This window comes from Lissotriton helveticus, chromosome 1_2 (genome assembly GCF_964261635.1).
Source record: "Lissotriton helveticus chromosome 1_2, aLisHel1.1, whole genome shotgun sequence".
Taxonomy (NCBI): Eukaryota; Metazoa; Chordata; class Amphibia; order Caudata; family Salamandridae; genus Lissotriton; species Lissotriton helveticus.
The window spans coordinates 152,214,692-152,230,975 of NC_136058.1; the positions used below are offsets into that span (position 1 = coordinate 152,214,692).

At 46.2% G+C, this 16,284-nt stretch overlaps 1 protein-coding gene across 2 annotated transcripts in view; it reads right to left on the bottom strand.

Moving 5' to 3' along the window:
• Positions 1–16,284, bottom strand: part of LOC144807797 (dynein light chain Tctex-type protein 2B-like) — a 267,725-nt gene that overhangs the window by 174,638 nt on the left and 76,803 nt on the right. The window contains exon 1 of one of the 2 annotated variants that reach the window (XM_078673447.1): positions 5,520–5,544. The exons of the other annotated variant lie outside the window; for it this stretch is intronic. The gene's annotated coding sequence lies outside the window, so the exon portion shown is untranslated. Of the gene's footprint in view, positions 1–5,519; positions 5,545–16,284 lie in introns of those variants that run through there. 2 annotated transcript variants of the gene reach the window in all.

A 16,284-nucleotide genomic window follows, 5' to 3' on the forward strand; every position in this document is an offset into this window, starting at 1 on the left:
TCCTCTTTACCTCCAGGAACGTTCTCCGTCTCCTAGCCACCTCCGCCGTGTAGTCCGGGAAGAAAGCAATCTTGGAGTTCTGGATTTGGATGGTCGGAGTCACTCTTGCGGCCTGGAGAATGGCATCCCGATCCCGGAAATTAAACAATCTGGCCAGTATCGGTCGTGGTGAGGCCCCCGACTTGGGTTTTCCTCCCGGAACGCGGTGCGCCCTTTCGACGGAGAAGAAGTTTGAGAGTCCCTTGGGCTTTAGCCGCGTTTTGATCAAGTCCTCCACGTAGAGGTCCAATGCCCCCGTGTCTTCTGACTCCGGCACACCTAAAATTCGGACATTATTGCGTCGGGAGCGCCCTTCCTGGTCATCCAGTTTGTCCCGAAGCAGTTTGTTATCGGTTTGCAGGCGTTCTACTGCTGTTTGCAATTCGGATACGTCCTCCACCAGCGATTTAGCGACCACCTCGACCTGCTTGACCCTCTCATTCATCTTTTGGAGATCCGCTCTAATCAGGGTGACTTCTGTCGCCGTGGCTCCCACCGTCGTCTGTACCCGGGCCAGAGCTGCCAGGACATCCTCAAGCGTGGCTTTTTTCGCCCCCTCAGGTTCTACCGTTTTTCCGGCGGCCTTGCGTGGGTCGTGTGGCGGCGAGTGCCTCTCATATGCGAATTTGTCCAACTTGGCCTGGGTCGCGTTGCTTCTGGGGCCCCTTTGGGACATGGCGTCGCCGGGAATTGAACTGTCAGCTGGAAAGAATGATCTTGCGTGGGTCGCGCAGGGCCGCCTCTTTGCAATCCGGCGGCGGGCCGTGTCCGATTATCTTGACACCGCTGTGGGGGACGGAGGTTCCTCACCGGTATGTAGTGGTCCAGCGATCTCCTACAGACTGCGAATAGGCCAGGTGTCAGGTCTTCCCCCCGCAAGGAGTCCCAAGGGAAGTTTGGCGGTGCGCTGTGAGTTATGACCCGCACCGGCCGGGGTTGCCGCAGTTTGCCGCTCCTCGGTGCCTCCCCGGTATATGCGCTGTCCAGGCTCTAGCCCCTCTCGTGGCTCAGCATGTGAATGGCCCCGATGTATCCGTTCAGAAGTCCACCGTGCCCACTGCCCGACGACCGCAGTGGCCGCCGAGTGATGTCGCCGGTCGCTGTGTGGCTGCGACGGCCGTTGCTGGTGCCCGGTGTATTCCGTCTGCGTGGCTGTTCAATGGCGGCCTTAGGTCGAGCTTGCTCCACTTCCGTCACGCCATCGGTGGATGCAGGCGGGTCCGGGGGGTGCCGACTGGCAGTGTAGACGTGCGCCCAAGTGCTCGGGTCGACGGGAGGGGGGCCTCACGGAGGTTTCAGGGTGATACGCCCATATCGCCGGCGCTTCCTGCCACTCACCCCCGCCCTTGGGCCACTTCCGGCCGGATTCAGTCGCGCCGACAGTCCGTGGTCACACTGCGGCAGTTAGGCCCTGCTCCTCCTCCGCCTCTCGACCGCGGGATCCTGCCCGTTCGGGCCGCCGCCGTTCCCAGAAATTTCAGCGATGCTCGCCGCATGGACGCTGGGTCCGGTCCGCCCCTTTCCGCCAGTAAATATCAGGATTCTGCTACGGATGTTCGCGGAAAGCTGCCTTCGCCCAGGAGCCTCCCTAAGCTGCGGCCGCCATCGTCGGCTGCTAGCCACGCCCCCGAAATTGGTATAATGGTATAACATCTAGCCCTATATCCTCTAGAATAAGAAGTAAAATAAAAAACCACTAATGTTTATTAAAATAATTCAAGTTGTATACAGAAGACAAAAAGTAGAATTCAATTCAAATGCAATATAAACAGGACAGGGAATTTAGCATAAGGCTCAGTCAAATACAGCAGTAAATGAGAAGCGGTCAAGGCTAACATATTCTACGTCCAAAGCATAAGATGAACTCACATGGGTTCTGTCTCTAAAGTCGGGGAGTCAGAAGACAAAACTGTCTCACCTTCAAACATGCATCATTTTTTAGCCTATTGTAAAATGGAAATCAATGGAAATCGGAAAGTCAGCATAAGGTGATGAAATGTAACAATGATTTGGCCATTCAGAATTATTCAATGGCACCATTCTAACACTAGCCCCTAACTTGAATATTGATGTGCGCTATTCAGACCTAATGTCTACGGATGTGACAGTACAAACTAGCACCAAAACAATGGAAGTGAATAGCTACTGGCAGGAAGAGCCTTGAAAGTAGTATAACGGTTCCTCCACGGTTCATCGAGTGCATCATGCCATTACAGACCATTTTCAATTGTGCGCATTTTAATTATGTGCAGTGAACAAAAGAATGAAAACAAACATTATGACTGCAACTGGAAACAAAATGGAGTCAAGGCCTAGTTCGGACCTAATTGTGTCAAGCACAAAAAAGTACAGTTTTTCTTATGTACAGTGTTTTCAATTGAATGCAGAATTGTATAGAATGTTCAGCATACATCTTATAAAATTAAAATCATCTTTCTGATTTGTATAATGCAAATCTAACGTCAGAGCATTGGAGCGCTTTCTGTAGGTCCATTCTTTTATTGTGCGTTGGTGGTGAGTTTGGACATAGGGGAGCAGACAATCGGGGAAGGAAGGCGCAGTAGGAGGGAGAGCTGGTTTTCAAGTCCATGGGTCTATTTACAAGCCCTTGCGCCACCGGTGCATCCCTTTTAATATGAAAAAAAAGTAACATACCAGTAGCGCAAAGGGCTTGTAAATAAGCCCCTTAATACGGGAAAAAGTGACACACCAGCAGTGCAAAGGGCTTGTAAATAAGCCCCTTAATACGGGAACAAGTGACACACCAGCAGTGCAAGGGGCTTGTAAATAAGCGCACATGTGGCCTAAAGTTTCGTTCTTAAAATCAATTATTTATTTTTGTGAAAATTGATGCTAGCATTTTGGCTTACTTTTTTCCTGTACTTCCTTTTGTCATCTCCTTAACCCTAACCCCATTAGAGGAATTCACAAGGTTTGATTTTTATTTGCAGCACCAGATCAGCATTTAAATCACTTCTTCATTCGTGTGATTCTTCTGAATTTTGTATCCAAAGCAAGGTTGGTAGGAAGGGTTTAGGAGTGCCACGCTGCTTTGACTGCCTGTCACCCTCCTTTCTCCACTTCTATAGCGGGGTACCTTTATTTCAAAGCTATCTCTGTAATCAATCACTTACTTGTCCATATACATTGATTCTCAGGAAAAGTGCTTAATTGGTTGTTGGACACACATTGTGAAACACTTTGGTCTGAAAGAAATTGTGACATAGAAATGTGAATGTGCAAAGCGACAGTAATTGTACGAGTGTAGACAGGGGCAGAAAACGAGGTACCCGTGTGTAGTCCCACTAATGTGACAGGTAAAAGAGGGAATTCTAAGAGTTACCTGTTGGGAAACAATTGATGTTATGTTATGTTACATGTCTAGCATTTGTTTAGTTTCTTATCATTTTGGAGTCTTGATATTTTGCTGTAATTTTGTTTTGTTTTGTTTAGTAATGCTTCATATTGAAAGATAGGCCAGATAAAATGAACTTTATCCCATCACGAATCCTTGTAGTGTGTTATGTTTACTGAATTACATAGCTGCCTCTATGCAGATACTTAGCCTGAGGTGTCTGGTCTGTACATAGGATTCATTGGCCAGTTACTGGGGAGCCTGGGTAAAGGTAAGCCTGCAAATAGACCAGGAACACATGCATCCACATTTAGGGTTTGGTGGAGTGTGAGCACCTCTGTCTAAGGAGGTGCTGGGAGAGCCCATGGCACGTCACCTTGCGCTTCCAGCCCTAAATGGAGCACTGGTGCATACCAAACACACCTGGCTGTGCCCTGAGGGCATGGCACATTCACACACAAAGGGCATCCTCACACCCTGGTGGCTCCTGCAGGGTTCCTTGGCCTAGAGGAAAGGCAGATAGGGTTAGAGGACAAACGGGGAAACAGAAAAAAGGGAGAGGAGAGAAGAGAAGAGGAAAGAGAGATGGAATCAAATGTGTGAGAAGAGGGCGTAAGGAGGGAGAAGTGTCTCTGAAGAGGGTCGAGGTTAGAAGGAAAAGGCCACAAAAGGCAAGTAAAACCTCCTTGGCAATTTTGTAGCTCTTGATGCAAGGTGATCATTATGCGAACATAGATAAGCAATGCACCAAATTCTCCCTATTGTCCGGAAAGAGTTATGCAAGGCCATCCAGTAGAAGATCCAAGGGTAGCTCAGGCAGCATGGAGCAAAACAAATCTGAGGCAAAAATAATAGCAAGGGGCAGATAAACACAACAAAAAAGTGCACAAAAGCATTTCAGCTCATCCTTCACTCACGAATGCTTCCTATACAGATATTTAAGCAGGAACTGACATCACAGAAAAATATTCGATTTCATCTTGGATTGGAAATCTCCAGCAGAAATCCCTGGAGCATCCACTGCCTTGGAAAGGGCAGTTCATAATGTTTCACCATGCCCTGCTCTTCTAACACAGAGGGCTGTCTGAGCATGCAAGGGAGAACCCCAATGTTCACATCTTGCATCTCATTTAGAACCCTGCAGTCTTGCTGCTGCCCTCCCTGTGTGATTCTCCTCACAGGCTGCGTGGCAGCTCTCTGGATGAACATGGCTGCAGAAACGCCAGGGAAGACTAGGCTGCCAGGACACCCATCAAATCACAATAACCATGGAGATTATCCACGGTAGGGAAGCAGAGGCCATGGGGCCTCAAGGGTGAGCTGGCATTCAAACAGGAACCTGGCACACATAAAGAAGCTACCGAGTGATGTTTTAAATTAATTATTCTAATCTGTCACATTATGCAATACATTTATGTGATACCAGCCTGATCCGAGACATACACAAAAATGTGGCGAGATGTCCTTACACACCACCAGATGTTGTGCTTCATCATAGGACTCCCCACGCTCGCCAAAAGGTTTGATGAGAGCAGGTCACCTGGTGGTGTGCGAGGACATCCCATCCCCATTGTCTGTATCTCTAGGAGCAGGCTGATAGGACACCCAGCCAGACACTTAGGAAGTGTCCTGCAACATGCTGCCGAACTGTGTGATGAGTGTTGTAAAAACACGGGTTGACCCAATAAGTCACTGGGACCTGGGTAAATGAGTGATATCAACAAGGTGGTCCCAAGTACTAACAATAGATATTATCTTGAAAAAATTCAAAATAGAAATATCACAACATTGTTTTTAATCACAACGTGTACAGTATAACAAAATTAATAAAATACATCAATAATAAATCACAATTGAATGCCCCTAAAGGAAAGGGAAGGGAAGGTGGTGAGTGGATAGTGAGGAAACTATACAATATTGAAACACTGGTCATTACGACCGCAATAAAACCACTAATAATTGATGATAACAAACTAAAAATAGCAATTCCTACAACAGTTGTTTCAATAAACACATGCCTCATAAGAGTAGAATCATGAATGATATATCAAAATAGAGGCTGAGAGAATGCAAAGAGTGTCGACGTTTCGACCCAAATTAATGCAGGTGTACGGTAGAACCTTACTAGAGGGTCTTCATCAGGACAAAGACAGGCGAGGGGCAGATGATCTGTACAAAAAATGTATTTAGAATTAATAATGGTCCAGCCGATCCATAATCAATATAAAACAGTCATTCAGCATGATCAATGAGGGAAAAACGTGATCGAGAAAGCACATATGTGAGACCCAGGGCCATTCGAGGAATAATCTAGGACGTGACAAATAACCGACTGGTGGGATGAGAGCACCATCTCCGAAGGCTCACTAGATCTGGAACATGTTCAGCATAGATATAACATCTGCTGTAAATCAGTGGGCCCACCAAACCTGTGGTTCGTCTGCCTCATTTAGAGGTAGGGAAAGCAGAAATGTTTTAAGTCATGGGCAAAGTGGGCACTTGCCCAGGGACCTAACCCTTCAGCGGGTCCCCTGACAGAGCTGGCTCTGTTCTAAAGTATGATCTGTCCTGGTGACCTTGAATTATTCTTAAGCATAGATTGTTTTACATACTGTTTTCCTTTAATGTATTTTTAATATGGGTATTCTGTGGGAGTTTATTACAGAAATTGTTGAGGGGAATGTTGTGTTTGTGTTTTTCACCACCATGCAACATCCATAAGAATTTTTCTTTTAGATGGAACCAGAATCTCACATATGAGAAATGGGAGAGGCGTCACAGAGATTATTTGTAATACCATTAGTGAGCTGCTGCTGTGTTACACTATTGAAAACACACATTACAGTCCCTGAATATTAGATGACCCGGCCAAAGAGGGCATGAAAGAGCTACAATTGCACAAGGGCCCCAAAATACGTTTGGCCCACTGCCCCCAACATTTTTAGGATTTAGATCTATTTTATTAATTTTATAGGAGTCAAGCGATACAGAATTACCCACCTACATCCAGTGGCTGGTGGTGACTTGAATACGAGGCAATGTGAGCATGCATCACAGGAGATTAGAGAAGAGGATAAGAGTAGCGGAGAGTGAAATAGAAGGGGGTCAAAACAGGGAGGAGGTGACGTTCGGGTGCGCGCTGATGTTGAGGCCTATGGAGGTGGGCTCAGATGATCTAGTGTTATTCAGGTGCAGCTGCTGAGGTTAAGTGTAGCATTCGCAGGTATCAGGGACTGGACAGTTTACGGAAATCATCGGATAAGTATTTGAGGCAGGGTTGCCACATCTTGGCGAAGAGGGGGAGGTAGTGCATAGCCACTGCCGTCAGCTTTTCCATCTGTATTATGTCACATATTTTATGTAGCCAGTCTACATGTGTCGGTATAACGTCTGAACCCCATTTAGTGAAGATAAGCGGTTTAGCCACTCCCAGTTCTAGGGTAATTGCTTTGCCTCATTTGGACTTGAGGGATAGGTGCGGGGGTTAGGGAAACCCATGAGGACATAGCTCCGAGCCCCCAACATTTTTAAGACAACCCTGAGACAAAGGGGCACGGTTCCATGGTTAGACACTTTTGATCAGCAGCCCGTCCACCACAGGCCCACAGGGCAATATACAATTATATAATTGGGGCAGCCCTTCCTTACATGTATTTTTCGGTTCGAGTCGGGAAAACGCTAGGAGTCACAAATAGGAGACAATGCAAATGGCCTCCATGTTTCAGGGGTTTGTTACTGAAAAATGAAAATGTTTGGAGAGTGCAGCCAAAACAACATAGAACCTGCTTGGACTCCCGGGCAACAAGCAGACAGGTGGATGCACAGAAGAAAGTGACATCCCTGCCTGGCAAGCTGGGATCTCATTATATTACAGGAAGTCCACTGCCAGGCAGTGGAGGCAAAGACTGTCACTCATTTTGTGGGTTGGAGGGTCAACAACCGAGATCGGAATGACCTCTGAAAGGGCGAGATTTTGATCGATAACTTATCTCTATTGATCCAAACCTCGATCTGGTCGACTGAACCTTTATTGCCTGTCTTGGAAGGAAACAGTACACCTATCTGCAAATTAGTTCACCCAAGAAAGGACTCTGCTCTCAAAGATCACGGACAACTTCTAGGTTTCAAAAGTTTATTGTAAAGATATAATGAGCTGCAAATACAAGCATCTCAGAATGAGATTCACGAGATACACAGGTCCAATTACATACATGTGCTCTCGAAAAGCCCTCAGACGAGCAACAGAAATCACTAACACAAGTTCTAAAAATAGCAAAGCTATCAGCATAGACGCATATCTCTCCTTCATTTAGGTTGGAGGAAAACAAACACAGGTTAGGCGTCCCTACCCTGTTCTAGATGGTATCCCTACTTAACCAAATCCCAACCTAACAAAGGTGTCAGCAATGAATGACCCCCAAGGGAAGTCACCCACTCTAAGTCTCTTGGTGAAAACCTAAAGTTCTCCAGTCATGACCCCTCACTGCCTACCCATCCGCTCTCTAAAGGGTCCTCAGGTCTCTGCTCTAACTCCACCCAGGGGTGCTGTCCCTAATACAAAATAGTCAACAACATTTGAGACGCCCCTTGCGAAACGCCTCTCACGTGGTGCAACTTCAGGCTTTTTCCATGATGCTTTGTATTGGGCCTCAGACGTTAGAGTTGACCTTGCTTCTCAGTCTCTTCTCCGGCCCGCTGATACCCCTTAAACATTCCAGAACCCTCCTCCATGTCTGGGCCGTCTACTGAACAGACCTCTATTCATTCACTTATAATTGGATCCCCCCTTTCCTGTTGCAGACAGATATCTGCCGCCAAGAACCCAACTCTCATAGACTTCTAAAAAAAGGCTTGCAACATTTCTCAGCCCAGACATGTACGTGTAAATCAATGCTAAAACATTTCAGGCCTACAATATTTCACATTATGATTATAGCATTCAATTTCTTCATTTAATTAAAGCATGTTAAAACTCTTATTCTATTATTTAGAAAACATTACTCTAAATCATGGCCCATTAATGCAATGACCAAAAACGTTAAACAATCTGTGTCGTGAAAAGAAACACCTTCCCTTTTAGCTCCAGCTCTGGCCCTGAGGCCTACCACGTTCTGCGTTTTACCACAGACCATCTTATATGTTAACAGCTACACGACATAGATTCAAAATAATCACGTCTAATAAAATCATATAATGTCACGCATTTCTGTATTAGTTCCACTTCTACTTAAATCTCTATATTAGCTATACATTTAGAATATAATTTCAGATACTATTAGCACTCATGGCATTTCTCTTCATGAATTATGCTCTCTATAGGTAAGTGTGATGTACTCATATATTTATATCAGTTTGCGCTCTCTCAGTTCCCCCCTTTGATGACCTCTCGGGGTCATCACTAACATTTAAACTGCAGTTATTGCTGGCATTCTCTGCGCTTCCAGAGCTCTCAGGCTCCTGTACTGATTATCTTGTATGGCAGCCAATCTCTGCAACTGTTCTCTTTGGGCCCTTTCTGACCTTCTTGCTCTGTACCATTTGAATACCCTCACCAATCCCCACAATACTATCCCACAGATCAATATTATGATGATAGGCTTTAGGATATACCAAATAAAGCTTTTGCCTAAGGTGGAAAACCACCCTCCAACTGTACTCATTCCATGGCCCACCTTTTCCCAGACATTTTCTCTACTCAAGTCTTCGATCTCTTTGTGTATATTAGTTATGTTCTTAATAACTTTCTCAAGGGGTTTTGAAAGGTCTGGAATGTAAGTGCAACATTCCTGAACCTTCAAAGCCTTACAGACTCCGCCCTCTTTTGCTAATAAGACATCTAATGCAAGCCGATTTTGAAGAACCATAGCCCTTATCGATTGCATCTCTCCTTCTACCAGCATTAAGGACTGAGCAGTGCTGGCAGACAACCTGTCGACAACTGTTGCCAGTCGTCTAATTTTAACATCATTAAGGATTATTCCCAAAAGAGGGAACATAGCTCCAAAGACATCTCCAACCATTTCTGCATCGCCTAAATCCCTCCTTCCCCTCGATGATATCTGGCCCTCATTGATCAATAAGTCTTGTGCATGATATATTTTGGGGAAGACAATTGCCAAGTAACATGATCCATACCAGTTGTCAGGTAGTCTCACGTAAGCATTTCTTCCACATACAAAATACACATTTGGAATCACTTGCATTCCCTTCAGGAAATCCTTAGTGTAGTACTCTAAATTAAAAGCATGTTCACAGTCAACTTCACCCACGTATACATTTTCATAATACGTTTTGGCTCGGTGAAGACATAACTTTCCTTTCTGCGCTTTATCTAAAGCTATTGGACCACTACTACCCTTTCTCTTGTGTGACTTCTCTTCCTCGGTCCAATCTAATTTCCCTTGTCCTGATTTTTTCAAAATCTTTTGTCTCCTGTAACGATCATCCACCTGCCCTATGAACTTTTTCTCGACTTCGGACACCTTACATGTCAGGTTATTTCTACGGGCATGTGAAGTATCTAAGGTAATCCAAGGAATGAAGAATTTGGCCAATCTGTCTTCACTCTTCCAGTAATCCCATTTATTCATCTGCTTATAATTCGGGACTTCTGGCAACACAGAATCATAATTGGAGAAATAGTATTCAAAACTATCTCTCTCATAAAATATACTAAGCAATAAGCTACATGTAATGCCATATGTCAGAGGGAGGTGATGATATCGAATTCCTTCATCTACAGACGCAGGCAACTGCATGCAGACGTAGCAATCCTTAACCTCCATGGCATCCACGTATTCATACAAAAGTTTAGCATAAGCATTTGACCTAAAGTCTCCTTGGGACTCGTCTACATGTAACCTGCGGGCTTCTGCAGCCAATAACGCTTTCTCTTGAGTGTTTTCCCTTTTCTCACCTGCAACAGTGGGTGTAAGTGTTACTACAGAATTCGCATCAGTTACCTTTACCTCTTCCTCATGTCCCTTTACATAAGAAATTGTTACCACTAAAGCTATTAATATTATCACTCCTACTATTAGTGTACCTATTATACATTTAGCTCTGCAGTTCGGGGTGCCGGCCTCCATTTCGTCAGACAATCTAGCTTTTCCCTTTTTCTTTGCAAAAAAAGTTCTTTTCCTCTCGTTCCTTTACAGTCTCTTTCAATCCTTTTTTGTCTTTAGAATCCACACAGCTGGAGGCTGACAGCCTTTTTCGCAAAAAGTCCTTTCACAGTTCAAAAAGACAACCCTAGCCCTTCTCCATCCACTCAAGGGGTTCCCTAAAATTCTCTGCTTCCTGGGCGCTAGGTAATCTTCTTTTCTTCTGCTTGCTTTATTTACAAAGTCCTTTAACAATCGACTATTAGATTTGTGGTTGCAGCTTCAATAGCATAGTTCAATATTTCCATGCGAAGAGTATGCTCTTCATGTGCTGTTATCGTGGTACCAAAGTCGGGGAATTTCAATTCTGTAAGAAACATGTGTTTTAACTTGCTGAGGCGGGGAGGTCTGGGGAGCACGAATGTTAGTGACCCTTCTTGTTCGACACCGGGTACCAACAGTTGTATTTCCACGGTGATAATGGGCTCAGAACTGGACACCACCACCGCTCGGATCCTCCCTGTCTCCGGTTTCACAGACATTTGTCGCCAGATATGTCCACTCAGGTGTGGAGTATCTTCTGTTAGGCACACGCACTCTTCTTGACCTTCTTCGGTCTGGTGCTTCAGCGCCCTGAGCACCTTCTTCTGGGTCTGAGTCTTCTGATATCGGAGGAAGGGTTGCTTCTGGAGTTGACCTCAGGCTAGAACTTCTTCTTTGCGGCCAATTTGCTTCTCCACGTGCCCTTCTACTCCTTCTCCTTCTGGTCTGTTCTCGCTCTCTTTCAGACCTGTCAGGGTCAGACTCGTACTCCCAGCTGTCTTCTCCTTCTGTAGCGTCTTCTGTTTCGCTGTTGTACTGACCGTCCTCAGCTTGGTCAGACTCGTTCCCTGCTTCCACTGGCACCTCTACAGCTTGGCTAGCCCCCTCTATGGCTTCCTGGTCCTCAGCTGGACGTCCATCCGAGAGAGGAGCTGTTTCCAGAGGTGCTGGAACCCTTTTCGTATGCGACGCGTGTATCCAGTTGGGCAGGCCTCCCACCTTTACAGCTGTACTTGTGATCAGGATGACCTGGTAGGGCCCACGCCAACGAATATCCAAGCAGCTTCTTCTCACATGTTTCTTCACCAGGACCCAGTCCCCAGGATACAGGTCATGGCAAGGGCCCTGGCACGCTGGAACCTCTGCAGCCTGCACCTGAAGGGACACAGAACGCATGGCGTCAGACAGCCCCTTACAATAGTCCAGGATCATATCATCTGTGATATTTAACAGTGCAGTAGCTGGAATAGATGGCAGTCTCATTGCTCTCCCCATTAACACCTCATGTGGTGACAACCCTGTTCTTCTGTCTGGGGTACTACGAAGGCTCATGAGTACCAATGGCAGGGCATCAGGCCAACTCAGGGTCGTTGAGGAGCAAACTTTCGCTATTCTGGACTTGATCGTGCCATTAATTTGTTCCACAATTCCTGAGGCTTCTGGTCGGTAACTGCAATGGAGCTTTTGGTCTATATTCAGTGCAACACAAATCATCTTCACAAGCTCGCTGTTAAAATGTGTTCCCCTATCTGATTCCAAAAAGGCCGGCACCCCGAAACGAGGGATAAGTTCTCTAAGCAGTAACTTAGCCACTGTGAGGGTGTCGCACCTACGTGTAGGGTATGCCTCAACCCATCTGGAGAACATACAAACAACCACCAGGACATAGCGGAGGCGGTTGCATCTTGGCATTTCAATGAAATCTATCTGCATTCTGTTGAATGGACCTCCAGACCTTCCTATGTGACTTAGTGCAACTGGTGTTCTTTTCCCTACATTCAGCTGCTGGCAGGTCACACAACGCTGGCACACTGCTTCTGCTGCTATTCTAAACTTAGGATTGTACCAAGTCTGTCTAAACACTCTCAGCATAGCATCTCTCCCTAAGTGTACGGGACCATGTATGAGTCTAGCCATTGGACTCACCATCTCATTGGGCAACACTGCTCTGCCGTCTGCTGAGACCCAAAAATGAGTCTCACCCATTACACATCCTGCCTTTACCCATGTTTCCTTTTCTGAATCAGGAGCATTTTCTTGCATGGTTGACAATTCATCCCAAGTATCAACAGTTTCCAGTATCATGGCTAATTCAGTTCTTACATTTATTCCACCCACATCCACCTCTGTGAAAGAGTAACCTTGTTCTGCGCAATACCGCGCAACTTCATCAGCATATCTATTGCCTTTCGAAACAAAGTCCTCATTTTTGGTATGTGCGATGCACTTTACAACTGCGATACTTGCTGGACATTGCAATGCTTCTAACAACAAGCGCACAAACTCTCCATTTCGAATGGGAGAGCCTGAAGAAGTCATGAACCCTCTTTGAGACCATAACTGCCCGTAATCATGAACTACCCCAAACCCGTATTGGCTGTCAGTGTAGATGGTGACTCGAATTTGATTGCCTGCTAAGCAAGCACGTGTTAGGGCAATAATCTCGGCTACCTGAGCGGAGTTTACTCCTTCCAGGCACCCTGCTTCCACAACTCCTTCAATTGTACAAACAGCATAAGCTGCTCTCAACTGCCCAACTTCGTCTCTTACACATGAGCCATCGACAAAGAAAACTTCATCTGGGTCCGTCAGTGGCTCATCTACGATGTCGGGTCTGGGTTTGGTGCATAGTTCAGTCACATCGAGACAGTCATGGTCTGTATATTCATCATCATCATCAATATCATTTGGAAGTGGCATTAAGGTAGCAGGGTTCAAAACAGAGCATCTCTTGAGGGTCACGTTCTCTGCAGCAAGAATAACTTGCTCATAGCGCGTGAGCCTGCTATTGGTCAGATGCTGTGTTTTGGTCCTGGTCATCAACAGTTCAACAGAATGTGGCACGCACACCTCTAACGGGTGCCCCATAACAATATTTTCACATCTCTCAATGCTGACACCCGTTGCAGCAACGGATTTGAGACATCCGGGCAACGCTGCGGCTACTGGGTCTAAAGTAGCCGAGAAATAAGCAACTGGTCTACGGGCATTCCCATGGATTTGGACCAACACAGACAACGCACAACCTTCCCTCTCACAACAGTAAAGAAAGAATTGTTTATTGTAATCAGGCATTCCCAATGCCGGAGCACGACACAGGTCCTCTCTCAGCTGTAAGAATGCCATCAAACAGTCTTTGTCCCATGGTACCGGATCACTCACCTCCTTGTGCGTCAGTTTTTGCAAAGGTTTTGCTTTCAGTGAAAAGTTCACGATCCACTGTCGGCAATAACCCACCATCCCTAGGAACATCCTGACCTCTCTCTGGGTCTGAGGCGCATTCATTTTCATGATCGCCTCTATCCTATCTGGTGACACTTTCCGTTTGCCTTTCTCAATTCTGTGTCCCAAGTACTGCACTTCTGTCAGGCAGTACTGCAATTTTCCCGGGGATACCTTATGCCCATTGGCAGCTAGGTGATTTAACAAAGCAATGGAGTCTTCCCTGCAAGCTTCTTCTGTGTCTGACGCCACAAGGAGGTCGTCTATGTACTGGACCAGAACTGACTTCTGGGGCAGCACTAGACTTTCAAGATTTTTCTTCAGAAGCTGGTTAAAGATCGATGGACTCTCTGTATACCCCTGAGGGATACGACACCATGTTAGGACGCGATTTTCCAGCTTAAATGCGAAAAGAAAATGGCTATCTTCGTCCAAAGGGATCGAAAAGAAAGCCTGACAAAGATCTATCACAGTGAACCACTCAGCTTGGAATGGAATCTGAAACAGTATCACTGATGGATTCGGTACCACTGGACAACATGAAACGACTATGTTATTAATCTTTCGAAGGTCCTGCACTATCCGGAATTTCCCATTTGGTTTCTGCAGACCCATAATCGGGGAGTTACATGGACTACCCACGATTTCTTTCAGTATTCCCTGTTTAATCATGGACTCGATCACGGGTTTTATGCCTGCAATCGTTTCTGGAGTCAATTTATACTGGGGTGTTCTTGGGAACTCAGCATGCGGTTTCACTACAATTTTCACTGGGTCCACCCCTTTGACCAATCCAATCTCTTCCCCAGTGAAATCCCATACCTCTGATGCCACTGTCTCTCTCAAATCCCAGGGAAGCTCGTCTACTGTCAAAGTAGGGTACAGCTCCACACATATTCTTGAGTTTGCAACTTTGAAATCTGCATCATCATCATTAGTCAATACCTCCACTCCCTGGGGTGTACAATATATAGTACAATTCAATTTGCACAACAGGTCTCTTCCTAGCAGACACACAGGGCTTGAATCGCAAACCACAAATTGGTGCTCATCGCTGTACTTCCCTATTTTCACCTGTACCGGTTCTGTCAATTGGCTGGTTATTCTCCTGTTTGCGACCCCTACCACCTGTATGGTCTCTCCAGACATGGGCAGGTCTGGAACTGCAGCTGATCTGATCGTGGATCTAGTGGCTCCTGTGTCCACCAGAAATGTCATAGGGCACCCTGCTACTTCTGCTTCCACATAGGGTCCCCTCTGATCTACCTCTAAGGCTGCCCCAAGGGTGCAGTCTTCTCTTTCCACTCTCTGTCCGGTTAATGGGTCCACATAATAGCATTCTTCACCTTCCACAAACAGGGGCATTTGTCTATAGGTCTTACCCATACTCCCTACTCGAGGAGGTTGCGGGAACTGGGCTCGGGGAGGAGCCCCCCCCCCTTTGAGCACCTTTCCTTGGTATGGCGTCGCCCCTCTCATAGGTGCGCTCTGAACCTCTTCCTCCTCTATCTCTTGCTCTCCGATCTCCACATTGTAAGGGCACTCGCGTTTCCAATGCCCCAACTCGTTGCACTGGTGGCACCTAGTCGTTTTCTTCAAGGTAGCTATGTCTACTCTGGGTCTAAAGGTAGTACTCTCCTCATTACCCTTGTTCTGACTGTACTGCTTCTTACCCCCTGTACCTGTCCCTTGCTGCTGTTGTTGCGGTCCCCCCTTTCCTGCTGTCTGCAATTGTACCACCATCAGCTTCTCTTTTAGTTTCTTAGCCTTGGAGTCTACCTCATCACAGCAGTACCTGGCATATCTCAGTATTTCATCTAGGGGTCTACTTTGCCAACAAATCGAGTGTTGCTGAATCATTAAACTAATATCCGGTCTCAGTCCCAGGACGAACTTGGACACGAATTGCCCTATGTCCTTTGGATCCATTACATCCAAGCCGCTATACTGTTTAAACGCCTTCAGCAATCTCTCGTAATATTCATGGACTGTCTCTTTGGGTTCCTGTCTCGTTCTGTCTATTCTGACCCAATCTATGTCTTGCATTGGCACTTTTTCTTTCAGCCAAGTCATCACTCTCTCGAATTTTGCCATCACGATCTCGGACGGCCCATTAGTCCTAGCATCTCTCTCTGGCTCCGTTGTGGGCCACTCAGCGCTAACCTTGCATGCTGTCCACAGATCTCCTGGTACTACAATGTCAAACAGCGTGTTCAGATCTATCCATAGGACTTTTGAGATCTTTACAAACCTCTCGACTTGCTTGTACCACTCCACGGGGCTCTCTCGTAACTTGGGGAAAGATGTGGTAAAAGCAGCTAAATCTCCCCTACTCCAAGGGACATGTACATAGCTTCCATTGGCAACTTCACGCAAAGGGTAAGCTTCTATTCCCTGCTGTCCTGGTGTTATACCAATCATGCTTCTTCTGCCGGTCCCTTTCTTGGACCACCTCTCTTCCCATTTATCTAGTGCCCTCCATGTCCTTATTCCAGTAATCAGTTCCCTTATGTGTGTTTTCAG